Source organism: Hoplias malabaricus, chromosome 1 (assembly GCF_029633855.1).
Source record: "Hoplias malabaricus isolate fHopMal1 chromosome 1, fHopMal1.hap1, whole genome shotgun sequence".
NCBI classification, from domain to species: domain Eukaryota; kingdom Metazoa; phylum Chordata; class Actinopteri; order Characiformes; family Erythrinidae; genus Hoplias; species Hoplias malabaricus.
In genome coordinates this window covers 30266771-30281010 of record NC_089800.1, presented here as the reverse complement: position 1 = coordinate 30281010, position 14240 = coordinate 30266771, and positions in this window count along the sequence as shown.

Below are 14240 nucleotides of genomic sequence, written 5' to 3'. Positions count from 1 at the left end.
TTGTGCATGTCCTCAGAAAAAAAACGCTACATGTACGCAAGGTGCAGTACACAGTGCAGGCAAAAACTGTATCACAATTCTTGAAGGTTCTGAAGAAGACTGTGTGGTCTATGCAAACATATGGTCAAAGTATATTCCTACCCTAAGTGCTCATGTACTTGCCTATGGGCTACACTTATAACTGAAGTTTTCCAGAGGGCAGACCGGGGAAAGATGCAGGTAATTGCATATTTGTCTCTGACAAGGCCTTCTTCAAAACTTTTGGCATTCTGATGCAGTTTTTGCCCACACTGCCCCTACCTTTTACCTGAGTACATGTAGCTTTTATTTTCTGAAGTCCTGCTGATTTCTGAGGACGTTTATTTTCAACCCGGTCACACACCTATTCGTGATATAGTCACATATATAGGGGACTGCAATTCGTGACATAGTCGCATATTTTTGACATTTTATGCGACAATATCACGATAAGTGATATGGCAAGTACCATACCATACCGTCGTATCCATGCCCCGTGTCATGCGACAGTAACACGAAAACTCCTTCTCATTAAGGCGTCATTACCATCTGTTAGTCTTATTTTTATTTATGGAAAATATAACGTTACTAAATAATTATTTGCTAAAATATCGAAGCAAATAATGGCTAGAGAAATGCCCTTTTCAGTATTAACCTTTTGAAAATTTGTCAAAATAACGTTAAGTGAAAGAAATGTTCTCGTTAGAGTTAAAGCTAAAATAGGACACCAATAATAATCAATGCCTAATAGAAATATTATAATAAAATACTTTATGCCTTTGATGGAATAAGAACCTATGTTATGTAATTCGCATTATGCCTTTTTCTATGTTATGAGTAATGACGCCTGTAATGAGGAAGAGTTTTCGTGTTACTGTTGCATAGTGTTTGTATGGTAATTACCTATACACTTATGATCGTGATATTCTCGCATAAAATGTCAAAAATATGTGACTATGTCACAAATTGCAGTCCCCTATACAGTGCCTTGTGAAAGTATTTGGCCCCTTTGCAACTTTTCAACCTTTTGCCACATTTCAAACATAAAGATATAAAATTTTAATTTTTTATGAAGAATCAACAACAAGTGGGACACAATCGTGAAGTGGAATGAAATTTATTGGATGTGTCAAACTTTTTTAACAAATAAAAAGCTGAAAAGTGGGGCATGCAATATTATTTGGCCCCCTTGCGTTAATATTTTGTATCGCCACCTTTTGCTGAAATTACAGCTGCAAGTAGCTTGGGGTATGTCCCTATCAGTTTTGCACATCAAGAGACTGAAATTCTTGCCCATTCTTCCTTGCAAAACAGCTCGAGCTCAGTGAGGTTGGATGGAGAGCGTTTGTGAACAGCAGTCTTTAGCTCTTTCCACAGATTCTCGATTGGATTCAGGTCTGGACTTTGACTTGGCCATTCCAACACCTGGATACATTTATTTGTGAACCATTCCATTGTAGATTTGGCTTTATGTTTTGGATCATTGTCTTGTTGGAAGATAAACTCCGTCCCAGTCTCAGTCTCTTGCAGACTCCAACGGGTTTTCTTCCAGAATGTTCCTGTATTTGGCCCCATTCATCTTCCCTGTCCCTGTTGACGAAAAGCAAACCCAAACCATGATGCTGCCACCACCATGTTTGACAGTGGGGATGGTGTGTTCAGGGTGATGAGCTGTGTTGCTTTTACGCCAAACATATCATTTTGCTTTGTGGCCAAACAGTTCGATTTTGGTTTCATCTGACCAGAGCACCTTCTTCCACATGTTTGGTGTGTCTCCCAGGTGGCTTGTGGCTAACTTTAAATTAGACTTTTTATGGATATCTTTGAAAAATGGCTTTCTTCTTGCCACTCTTCCATAAAGGCCAGATTTGTGCAGTGTATGACTGATTGTGGTCCTATGGACAGACTCTCCAACCTCAGCTGTAGATCTCTTCAGTTCATCCAGAGTGATCATGGTCCTTTTGGCTGCATCTCTGATCAGTCTTCTCCTTGTTTGAGATGAAAGTTTAGAGAGATGGCCGGGGCTTTGTAGATTTGCAGTGGTCTGATACTCCTTCCATTTCAATATGATTGCTTGCACAGTGCTCCTGGATGTTTAAAGCTTGGGAAATCTTATTGTATCCAAATCCGGCTTTAAACTTCTCCACAACAGTATCTCCGACCTGCCTGGTGTGTTCCTTGGTCTTCATGATGCTCTCTGCGCTTTGAACAGAACCCTGAGACTATCACAGAGCATTTATACCGAGACTTGATTACACACAGGTGGATTCTATTTATCATCATCAGTCATTTGGGACAACATTGGATCCTTCAGAGCAAACTTCTGGAGTGAGTTTGCTGCACTGAAAGTAAAGGGGCCGAATAATATTTCAGTTTTTTATTTGTTAAAAAAGTTTGACACATCCAATAAATTTAATTCCACTTCACGATTGTGTCTCACTTGTTGTTGATACTTCACAAAAAATTAAAAATTTATATCTTTATGTTTGAAGCCCGCAAAAGTTTGAAAAGTTAAAGGGGGCCGAATACTTTCGCAAGGCACTGTATATGTGACTATATCACAAGTAAGTGTGAGACCGGGTTGTTATTTTTAACCAACGCACCAAACTAATGCAGTGAGGCAGACATGAGGAGTATGCAAATGCTTAGTTAACAGCATTGAATCTTACAATTCATTCATTCATTATCTGTAACCGCTTATCCAGTTCAGGGTCATGGTGGGTCCAGAGCCTACCTGGAATCATTGGGCGCAAGGCAGGAATACACCTTGGAGGGGGCGCCAGTCCTTCACAGGGTAACACACACAGACTCACTCACACCTACCGACACTTTTTTTTGAGTCGCCAATGCACCTACAAACGTGTGCTTTTGGGACTGTGGGAGGAAACACACCAAACTCCTCACAGACAGTCACCCGGAGCGGGAATCGAACCCACAACCTCCAGGTCCCTGGAGCTGTGTGACTGCGACACCTGCTGCGCCACCATGCTGCCCCTCTTACAATTCAGTTAAAAATCTTTCTACAAAAACATCATGTCTAACATGTTATTATCTGCTTTTAAATTTCTTGCATAATATCGTTTAAACTCGCACAATACAAGCTCCTCCCTCAGTCACCTCCTTTCTGTCTTCCATCTGGATTTCTTGCGTCATCTGAACAATGTGACTGAAAACAACCTATTGAAAAAAGAATGCCAAAAAAATAGTCAGTATTTTGTTGAATTATTCACTATACTAATATGTGGTGCAAGCCAATGTCACTGTGTTTCTGTGTCTACATGAACATTTTGGAGCAGGTTATATAACAGAGAACATACATCTTAAACTGAAAGATCATATTAGAGAGAAGCTTGATTGGGAGTGGAGCAGACGAGAAGAAACTATAATTGCAAGATTCTAGGAAGCAAGGAGGAAGACCAGTTTTGGTGAGCAGCAGATCTTTAACAATATAACTGCTATTTTAATGATACTGCACACTTAAACTGATGGGTTCTCTTGCAAAAACAATAACTATTACCATCATGTATACTCAAGAGCAATATTTATAGTGACATTAATTATAAAAGTCTTTATTACTTTTTTCAGACACACAGGAGTTTCTAGACAGAGTTTCAGAGGTGATAGCTGAATTTTCCAGAAGGACAGATAGAAGTATGGGAAGCCCGCCTGACTGTGAGTTTCTTTACAATACCCACTTTAACAATTAGCTATTGTAACCTGTTAACCTGTCTATAGCATTACAATAAAAATATGATGTTCATTGCAGTAAGTGAGATCAGTTCAGAGATTCAGACCCAGGATCAAAGTGATAAGAAAGTGTCTCAAACAGAGTGGCTCTCCTGCAGTGAGTAAATCAGTTCCCCTGTACATTATACCAACCTTGTTTCCAGAGAAGTTGGGGCATTTTGTTTAAAATTTTAGTTCTCACTCACCCATTATTGCTCATTATCTGTAACCGCTTATCCAGTTCAGGGTCGCGGTGGGTTTGGAGCCTACCCAGAATCATTGGGCACAAGGGATACACCCTGGAGGGGGCACCAGTCCTTCACAGTGCTGAAAGTTCAGTTACATCACCCTTCTTTTTAATGGCATCATTAAATCATTTGGGAACTGAGGAGACTGTGATAATATTGTAACATTTCAATATTTTATTCATTCTCATTTGATACAAGATTTTAGCTGCTTTAGAGATCTGAGCCCTCCTGCTGAGCTCGTGAACACAAGAGAAAAGTAGCCAATGTGTTTTGGGCTAAACACAACCCCCTGAAGCACACAAAAGCTGTTATATTTCCTATAATCTTTTAATTAAAACATGTTATCAATGACACCATCCAGTTCCACTGCAGTGGAAACGCACCAATAAGGTTCCAAATTAGGTTCACAAAAGGTTCCAAATTAAGTTCACAAAAGGGAACCGTTTGGTTCCTCATTGGTGGAAAAGCATTATTAGTTTAAAAAAAAGTTAATTCATTCATTATCTGTAACCGCTTATCCAATTCAGGGTTGCGGTGGGTCCAGAGCCTAGCTGGAATCATTGGGCGCAAGGCGGGAATACACCCTAGAGGGGGCGCCAGTCCTTCACAGGGCAACACAGAGACACACTCACACATTCACACCTGTGGACACTTTGGAGTCACCAATCCATCTACCAACGTGTGTTTTCGGACCATGGGAGGACACCGTAGCACCCGGAGGAAAACCACGCGGACGCGGGGAGAACATACCAAACTCCTCACAGACAGTCACCCGGAGCGCAACTAGAACCCACAACCTCCAGGTCCCTGGAGCTGTGTGACTGCGACACTACCTGCTGCACCACTGTGCCGCCCTTAAAAAAATAGTGACTCTGTCCAAACATTTTAAAGTGTGTTGCAGGCATTTGAAATGTTCATATTTAGCGTTGTCCACTGACATCTATGAAAATATTTTCTTTTTAAACTTCACACAGATTCCTTTTTTGTTTTTCATTTTACAAACTGCCCACATTTTCTAGAAATTGTTTTGCATTAGACTGTTGATTAATTTGTTTAGACAAAAGTAATCCAGTTTTCAAAATTTGTAAGAATTGTGTTCATATTCTAAAATATTTTCTATAATCTAGATAAATTTAACCTGCAACTGGAAGATCATATTAAAGGTATATTTGAGCAGGAGTGGTCCAGACGAGAAGACGCATTAATGGAAAGAGTCCTGGACATTATGAGAATACCCATATATGGTGAGCAGCAGATCTTTGTGGGGAAAAGCAGTTCTTTCTGGTTTGTGTATGTTCAGAAGCGCTGGAATGGTATGTTTAGAGGGGAAATGGCTATTGTTTGTATGTGGCTGAGGTTTGTCTGTAGGTTTTTAATTCACTGTTTGCATTTCCACAGAAACTCATTTGTGTTGTAATTCTGAACCATTTTCATGTTTTCATTTTCATGCAGTTAGTGCTCTCATGAATTTGGAGACATTTCCACCTTAAGTGATCTGAAAGAGTAAAAATAAGTCAATATTGCCCACCTTTGGAGCAGGAATAGAACAATATCCACATTTCGGTTTTTGCTTTTTAACATTTGACTAAAAAATTCCATATGCCTCTGCCATGAGCAGAGAGAGAGAGACTAGCATACCAGACAGAGACAGTCTGTTTTTTACCCATTTACAGACACTGGGGTTTCTTAAACACATTAGACTTTTGAAATCGTGAAATTCGCCCTTACAGTGGAAATGACTCTAAATCCAGGAGTATGCTAACTGCATGAAAGTAAATACAGACAGAATGTGCTACAAAACTGAACAGCTGAATGAGTTTCTGTGGCAATTAAAAAAAAACAAATTAAAATTTGCAAACAAACAGCCACATACAAACAAAAATCATTTTTTCATGAAACATATCATTTCAACTTAACAGTGTTTCCCCAAATTTGTAGACATTACTTTTAATAGTCTGGGTTTCTGTTTGTAACCTTGCCCTGTTGGTGACAGAGGTTTGTTTTCCACAGAGGCTCTGTCTGAACCATCTGAAAATGAGAAAGAGAGAACCACACAGAAAGTGTCTCAGTGGTTTGAGAGGTGCTCTGAAGGATATTCATCAGCATCAGGCTACAGTGTGTCAGACACATGATGTGACTATATACGAAATCAATGATCCCCTACTGCAGAAATCAAACATGATCACCACTGTAATACTCACTTTTTTCATTTACACTTTTTTCACTACCTTTTTGGGCTGCTGTATTGTTTGTATATGGAAACTGATGCAAATTGTTTTGTTATATTTAAAAGCTGATTTTTGTTATAACAGTTGTATAATATGTATCTACTTATAAAAGCTGTAGGTGTTGCTGTCACTGTGGAGAAGAATGGATTGTTTCGTTATTAGGAGTTCTTTCCCACCAATTTACCAATCTATTTGTCACGCTCTTGTCCTGCCGTGTCTGTTTTCCCACATGGCTTTATTTGTTATTGTTCATGTCTACGCCCTAGTCCCACCTTTGTTCCTCCTCCTCATTGTCTCATTTGTAATCCTGCCTCCTCGTTGTCTGTTCCAGGTGTCCCTTGTCTGTGTTGTGTATTTAAGTTCCTTTGTGTCACTTCCTGTTTGTTGAACATTCCACCTTTGTTTTGTGCTCTCTGGTCTGTCTGTTTCTCATGCCCTCCAAGTCAGACTTTGTCTCTTTTGTCTCTTGTCTCTTTGTGTGTTTACTCTGTTTATTTCTGTGTTCAAGTTTAGTCTGCTTTAGCTCTTCCATGTTTAGTTCTGTTTGGTTCTCTGTCTAGTTTCAGTCTGTTTAGCTTTCTCTGTTTAAGTCTCTGTTCAGTTCTCTCTGTCTAGGTTTGTCTTTCTATCTCTATGTCTAGGTTTAGTCTGTTTAAGCTTTCTCTGTTTAGCTCTATCTGTCTAGGTTTGTCTGTCAGTTTCCTGTTAGTCCAGTTCCCTCTCTGTCTGTCTAAGCCCCTCTGTCCAGGTCATCCTGTCCACGTCTCTCTGTGTCAGTCTTTCTTTATTTAAGTATTCTGTTTTGTTATCTTTTGTTTAAATAAAGTCACTGTGTTATAGCAAGTGCGTCCGCCTTGGTCAGTCCGCTCAGTCCTGACAGAATGTCCAACCCAATAAAGGACGCAGCTAGTACAGATGGTTATTTTCAGAGGCTAAATGAAGTCCAAGCATCTATATTCCAGGCTATAGTCAAGTCTAGGAGTACAGACGAGGCAGCTTATGGACAAGGTGTCTACTTGAGCGTGAGTCGAAGGTGCCGGCGAAAGCAGCGTGCTGGAGTCTCCCCCTCGCTGGAGGATTACCCCCTCAGGCATGGGGAAAGTTTTTGTGGGGGGTTGAGGGTAGGGGCTGTTAGCCTCAAACTTCAGGACATGGGAGGTGAGGGTAACAGGGGCGCAGCTCTGGGGGATCTACGGTTGAAGAAGTCCCTCAAGAGTGCACCCATCAGACCCCCTAAACTCTCAACAGCTCCAGTATGTGCCCTGTGAACAGCACAAGTCCCAGCCTCCATGGACGTCGCCACAGGGCCCCCTGCTCTTCGTACTTTATTGCCTAACACTATGATTATTAGTGTTTATGGTTAAATATATATATATAGTATTTAAACATTAGAATAATATGGGACCTGTTTAATCAATAACAAGGAAAACATCCTAGCTACCCATTTTGATAAACAAATATTTAATACTTAGTGCTTCTTAGTGCTTTAAACATGGTAACACTTTACAATACGGGTGCACAAATAATCATATATTAATACGTCATTAATGATCTCCTCATAGTGAATTAATACATACATTAATGCTTAATATCTCAGGAAATAAAGGATATACATTAATGACCACATTAGTCATACATAAATTAATTAAGATCCTTTACATATTGGATCTATTTGGATACTGTGTGTTACATATCTTTGTGCATTGCTGTAGGCAAAATTATAGGCAGGGACATAAGCAGTGATTAAGATTATTATGAGTTTAGTAGGTGTGTAAAATGGTTACCAGATCATAAATAATTCACAACTTGTGAACCTGTGACTAATATGGTCTTTTTTTCTGCCACTTTACTCTGTGTGTAAGTGGGTTAAGCAAATTAATTAATTAATTAATGTGGCCAATAGCAATCCTGAAATCAAGAGTGACCTTATGAAATATTTACAAAGCTCTTAATAAACTCATAATAATCTTAATCACTGCTTTTGTCCCTGCCTATAATTTTGCCTACATCAATGCACAACAATATGTATCCAAATAGATCCCATATGTAAATGAAGCAGAAGCAAAAAGAGATTCCAGAAACAAAATACCTGACTGGAAAAATAAAAAATAAACCAAAGCAATGAAAGCAAAACTGGGAAAATGCAAACAAAAATCAGCATCAAAAACTGCAAAGAGTAATACAATAACCAAGTATCATTTTAAAATATACTTTTGATATATACTTTTCTGTTTTGCATTCAAAATATATACTTTCTGGTCTTGATTCTAAGAATGTTACTTACAGATTTATTTTTGCTTTAGTAGAACTTTTGACAAAATTCACTCCATAGGTTAATGTCATCTTTACGTTTTTATAATGATGGCTTTTTAAAAGTAAAAAAAAAATTTTTTTAAATACAACCATACCCTGAAAATATGGTAGGTATGTATTAGGTACACAATTTGGAATGTTCTTAAAATACTTGGTTAAGCAGGCTAAATGCCATTTGGTTTAACAAAACAAACAAACAAAAAAATCCTTGAAAAATAAATCAGTTTCAATTTCTCTGGGTATGAAAGCCCCTGGCTGGCCTATTTGAGTGGGTTAGCCTTATTATTTTAAACATTGATAAACATTTTAAAATGTTTATCAAGGTTGCACCTTATTACCAAAAAAATTCCTTCACCTGTTTCCAGGTAATGATATCTTGTTTTCTCTCTCTAACATTGTACCTGTTTTTCTCTCAGAGCTAAGGATCACGTTGCTGGGTTGAGTGATTTCTGGGAAGAGCTCGGCTGGGAATGTCATCCTCAATAGAAATGCATTTGCTCTTGGTCAGTCTACTCTTAAATGTATAAGAGCACAGGGGGAGGTGGATGGGAGACCAGTTACTGTGCTGGACACACTGTCGTTACCACGACATGTTAATCTTGTATCTAGTCTAACTATAATAATTGAAAGAATAAGTTCAAATAAAAGTTTCTAGTTCTTTTAAAAAATACTTGAAAGACGACCTCTTGGAAGATCAGTAGGTTCTTTATTTTCTTAAAGCATTGGGGAGCAGTCCCAGAAGGCCTCCCGCGGACTCACTCACACAGACACAAGCCACAACCACAGCTTACATAGTTACCTTTTGGGGTGAGATCATCTCGTCCCTCCTATTTTTTTTTATTAGGTTGCATTCCATAGGACACAAAATGGTCCTATATCATAAGAGCCCAATTAAAAAGTATCCTTGTCTTCTAAGGAAGTCGTATATCATACTGTACCAGACAATCTCATGCTACACCATTCTCCTTTTTTTCTACAGTTCAGGCCCCAGTTATAAAATCAAGTATCCCTTTGGCCATTTTAATATTTTTTGCCATAAAACTCATTTGTTTAAAATAATTCTCATGTCTCAGTATTATTTGTTTATTACAGTCACATGTTTTCTATATTATTTGTTTATTACAGTCACATGTCTCTATATTCTTGCCTCTGGGGAAATGTCCCATGCCTGATCTATGAAGAAGTGGATTCAAATGTTTTTCATATGCTCACATTTTTCAAGAGACATTCAAGACATTCAAGAGAATATGAGACTTCTTGGAGAACAATTGTGGAGACACACCATTGTACTTTTCACCTCAGGTGACATGCTCGAAACTCACCCATAGAGGAGCATATTGAGAGTGAAGGAGAAGCTCTCCAGTGGGTGATTGAGAAATGTGGGAACAGATATCACGTCTTCAACAATGAAGACAGAAAGAACCACGTTCAGGTTACAGAGCTGCTTCAGAAGATTGATGAGATGGTGACTAGAAACAGTACATTTCAACTGAATATGGAGACAGTCTGTAAATTTCATGCAGGACCAGAAGTGGACACACAAGCAGACACCAGCGTGACTGAGAGTGATTTACAGGATATTGTCAGATTAGTGGATGAAGAATGGTGAAGAAGGGATGAGGATCTTCTAAAAAGATAATCAAAATTCATAGCTGGAGTCCACAGAAAGACAGATAAGTCTACAGATGTCTCCTCTGAGTGTGAGTTTCTTTGTAATACACACATCATCTGTTAACATGTTAATTCTGTGTTGCTACAATAAAATATTAACATGTCTTTGTAGTAAGGGTGATCAAAGACTCAGATGCAGGGTCACAGTGATGAGAAAGTGTCTGAAATACAGTCCTGCAGTGAGTAAATCTGTTCACTTCTACATTATATTAAACTGCCATCTGATTTGGACATTTAGATATGTCAAGGAAACGTTAAGCGAGCTTGGATGTGGTGAGCAGCAGCTCTTTAAACATAACATACTAGAGACAGTATTTTAATGACACTGTTCATTTCAACTGATTGGTTCTCTTGTAAAACATTTAATGATCACCAGCATTTATACTCACTCTTTTGGATGACCTATAGATTATTTAAATGGAATAAGCAACCAGTGGTTTTCCTTGTATATTTTTTCCCTTATTCCTTTTTCACAGAGCCCTGGGTACTTGGTGAAGAATTTAAAAGAAAGGAAAAACCGTTTCTAAACAGAGTTTCAGAGGTGATAGCTGAATTACCTAGAAGGGCAGATAATAGTATGGAGTTCCCTCCTGAATGTGAGTTTGTTTATATTAACCACATCATTATCTGTTGGTAACATGTTAAAGTCTGTAGTTTTACAAAAGAAACATCATGACATGTCCTTTGTAGTAAGTGAGATGAGTTCAAAGACTCCAACAGAGGATCACAGCGATGAGGAAGTGTCACAAACAGAGTCACAGTCAAGTAAGTAAATCAGTTCACCTCTACATTGTATAACCCCTGTTCCCAGAGAAGTTTGGGCATGTTGTAAAATGCATTAAAATAATCTATGATTTTTTTTAATTCTCTTGGAGATTTGTTTATTAACAAAAAGCAAGTTTTCCAATGTTGTCTCTGAAACTGAGATTTCTCCAGACTCCCTGAATGTTCCACTGTGTTATGGACGACAGATGATGAAATTCTTTGCCATCTTGAACTGTTAAACAGTTTTACAATTCTCTCTACACCCCCTCACTGCTGCAGAGACTGAGCCTTTGATGAATACAATGTTTATAACTTTTGTATTGTACAGCTTGTAGTGAAATGGTTAAAAACGTTTAAACTAGAATGTTCTATAAACTTTTCACTCTTATATTCCTTCTATCCCAATGTGTGCAATCAACTTGATCATTGAAAACCTGGGAAATCTTTTCTTTGTGATGTTGTGAAGTTTCAAAACTATTAACACATCACAGATTATTATTATTATTATTAATTAATTTATTTATTTTTAATCCAGCGGTCCCTGGAGCTGTCTGACTGCGACACTACCTGCTGTGCCATCGTGCTGCCCGCCCATTATTATTATTATTATTATTATTTATGTCCACATTTTCAGAAAATTGGATTTGGATTCAATTGTTGTATAATTTGATCTGTTGAACATATTCTAGATTGGATTATACAAAAGTTTTCAGAATTATATTGCATACTGAACTATTATAGATAAAAATACCATGAAAGTACTCCCCAAGCTGGTGGGTGGTAACAATTGAAATCTTTCCTTTGTGCTTTTGTCCGTTAAATAAAACTTCAGGAAAATTAACACTTGTCTTGTTTTATACATTTAACAAAAATTGAAATTTTCTGTAAACGGGTTTGTGTTAAATTGCTTAATTTGTAATATTGTAATATTTTAACAATTTTATATGATACAGATAAAGGACCCTGCCCCTGAAAGATCATACGAAAGAGATGCTTGATCGGGAGTGGTGTAGACGAGAAGAGGCGTTAATGGGAAGAGTTCTGGAAATGTTGAGTGAGCTCAGATGTGGTGAGCAGCAGATCTTTAATTATTATTTTGTTTTTATTCTAGTCTGACATTGTTTTGAATGTGTTGTAAATTAAAAAATGTTATAGAATATAGAAATATCTTAATAGTTAGGTGTTAAGTCTAAGGTTAAGGTCAAGTAACTGTTTCATGACACTATTCTTTTTTCCACAGAGGTTATGTCTGAAACGTCTGAACATAAGAAAGAGAGATCCTTCCAGAAAGTATCCCAGTGGTTTGAGAAATGGTCTGAATGATATTCATCAGCTTCAAGCAACAGTGTGTCAGACACATGACAGACTCTTAAAGGTTTTGTGATGTGAGTTTTTATGTGAGAGCAATGAACCACTGCTGTAAAAATCAAACGATTACTTATGTGGAACGTACTTTCTATCATTGACCTTATTTTTCAACCTGATGTTTAACTCCTATGTAGTTTTATTTTTAAACATTTTTGACAGAATTTTATGTGAGAGCAATGAACCACTGCTGTAAAAATCAAACGATTACTTATGTGGAACGTACTTTCTATCATTGACCTTATTTTTCAACCTGATGTTTAACTCCTATGTAGTTTTATTTTTAAACATTTTTGACAGAATATATATGTATAGGTTTACAAACTTAAACCATTTTTTTATTTTATCTATCTATCTATCTATCTATCTATCTATCTATCTATCTATCTATTTATAATTATATATATTATAAAACTTTTTTTAAATTACATTTGTACATTTTTAGTGCAGTCAAAATAAATGTATTAACATATACATTAATTCAATGCTTAAAATTATTTAGCTAATTTAAAGCTAATTTTTCATTTTACCAAATTTTGCCACAACTTTCTCCCATAATTCACTCTGTTTACGGAGTCTAGTGACATAATAGTGGTTTATTCTAGAGATGTAACCACAGGGTCTCTACTGTTGAGTGCAGAAATTAGATTACATTTTATTTATGCTGTTGTATGTACTGAATATCATAAAAATCTCTTTCCCCTTCTCCTATAAATAAAGCCACAGTCCTCAAAATGTTATCACATGGTAAACAATGTTGCAAAATGTAATTCCAGTTGGATAAGCAAAAATGGTGTGTGGCACGGTGGTGCAGCAGGTAGTGTAGCAATCACACAGCTCCAGGGACCTGGAGATTGTGAGTTCAAGTCCCACTCCAGGTGACTGTCTGTGATGAGTTTGGTGTGTTCTCCCCATGTCTGGGTGGGTTCCCTCCAGGTGCCCCGGTTTCCTCCCAAGGTCCAAAGATTAGTCGTAAATTATATGTGATGTCACTACTCCAGGGGGGTTCTGGTCTAAAGAATGTCCAGTCAACATTAGGACAGGGCAACTCTCAAGCCCTGAGGACCAATCAAGACTTCAAGGCGGGGTTCCTAATGCCTGGGTTTAAAAAGCAGTGGTGCAGAAATATTGCTCTTTATCTCTTCGGCTCTACAGCACTTTAGCCAGTGACTACTTCTTTTCCAGTTGGAAACAGTCTTAGTGGAGAACCCAGAACAGAGAAACAAAATGTAGAGAGAGGCTCTGGACCCACTGCGAACCTGAATTGGATAAGCGATTACAGATAATGAATGAATGAATGAAGGTATAAGTAGAATTAACCAAAATGCTTCATACCATGTGAGTACATATTAATATCAGGAGATGTCCTCAGTGAGTCTAGGATTTGAAGGTTTTTTTGACTCAACCAAGTTTACTACCTGGCTGAGTTGTGGTAAACAGTGTTACCACATGATTTCAGTGAGTTTCAAATAAATTATAATGTTAAAATAAATCCCCATTTCTTAATAATAACAACAACAACTACACCAACAACAATAATAATAATTATTATTATTAATTATTATTTTTATGTAATTATTTAAATAATAATAATAATTATTATTATTGTTGTAGTTGTTGTTATTATTAAGAACAGGATGAAATTATGCGGCAAAAACAGGTTGACTACAATCTTTAACTGAATTTGATTTAAATTACTCCCACTAATTACTTAAACTAAGCCCCCTTGAATCTATTGACCTCAGTATGGTGACATCAAGAAGTGTTTTATATATATATATATATTGGTATACTTATTAAAAATTACCAATATATAAACCGCTTAAATACGTTACCCGGCAAACACGGTTACGTTGTGACAACGTTGTCTGACCACTTTCTTTAAAATGAAGGGCTTACTTTAAGC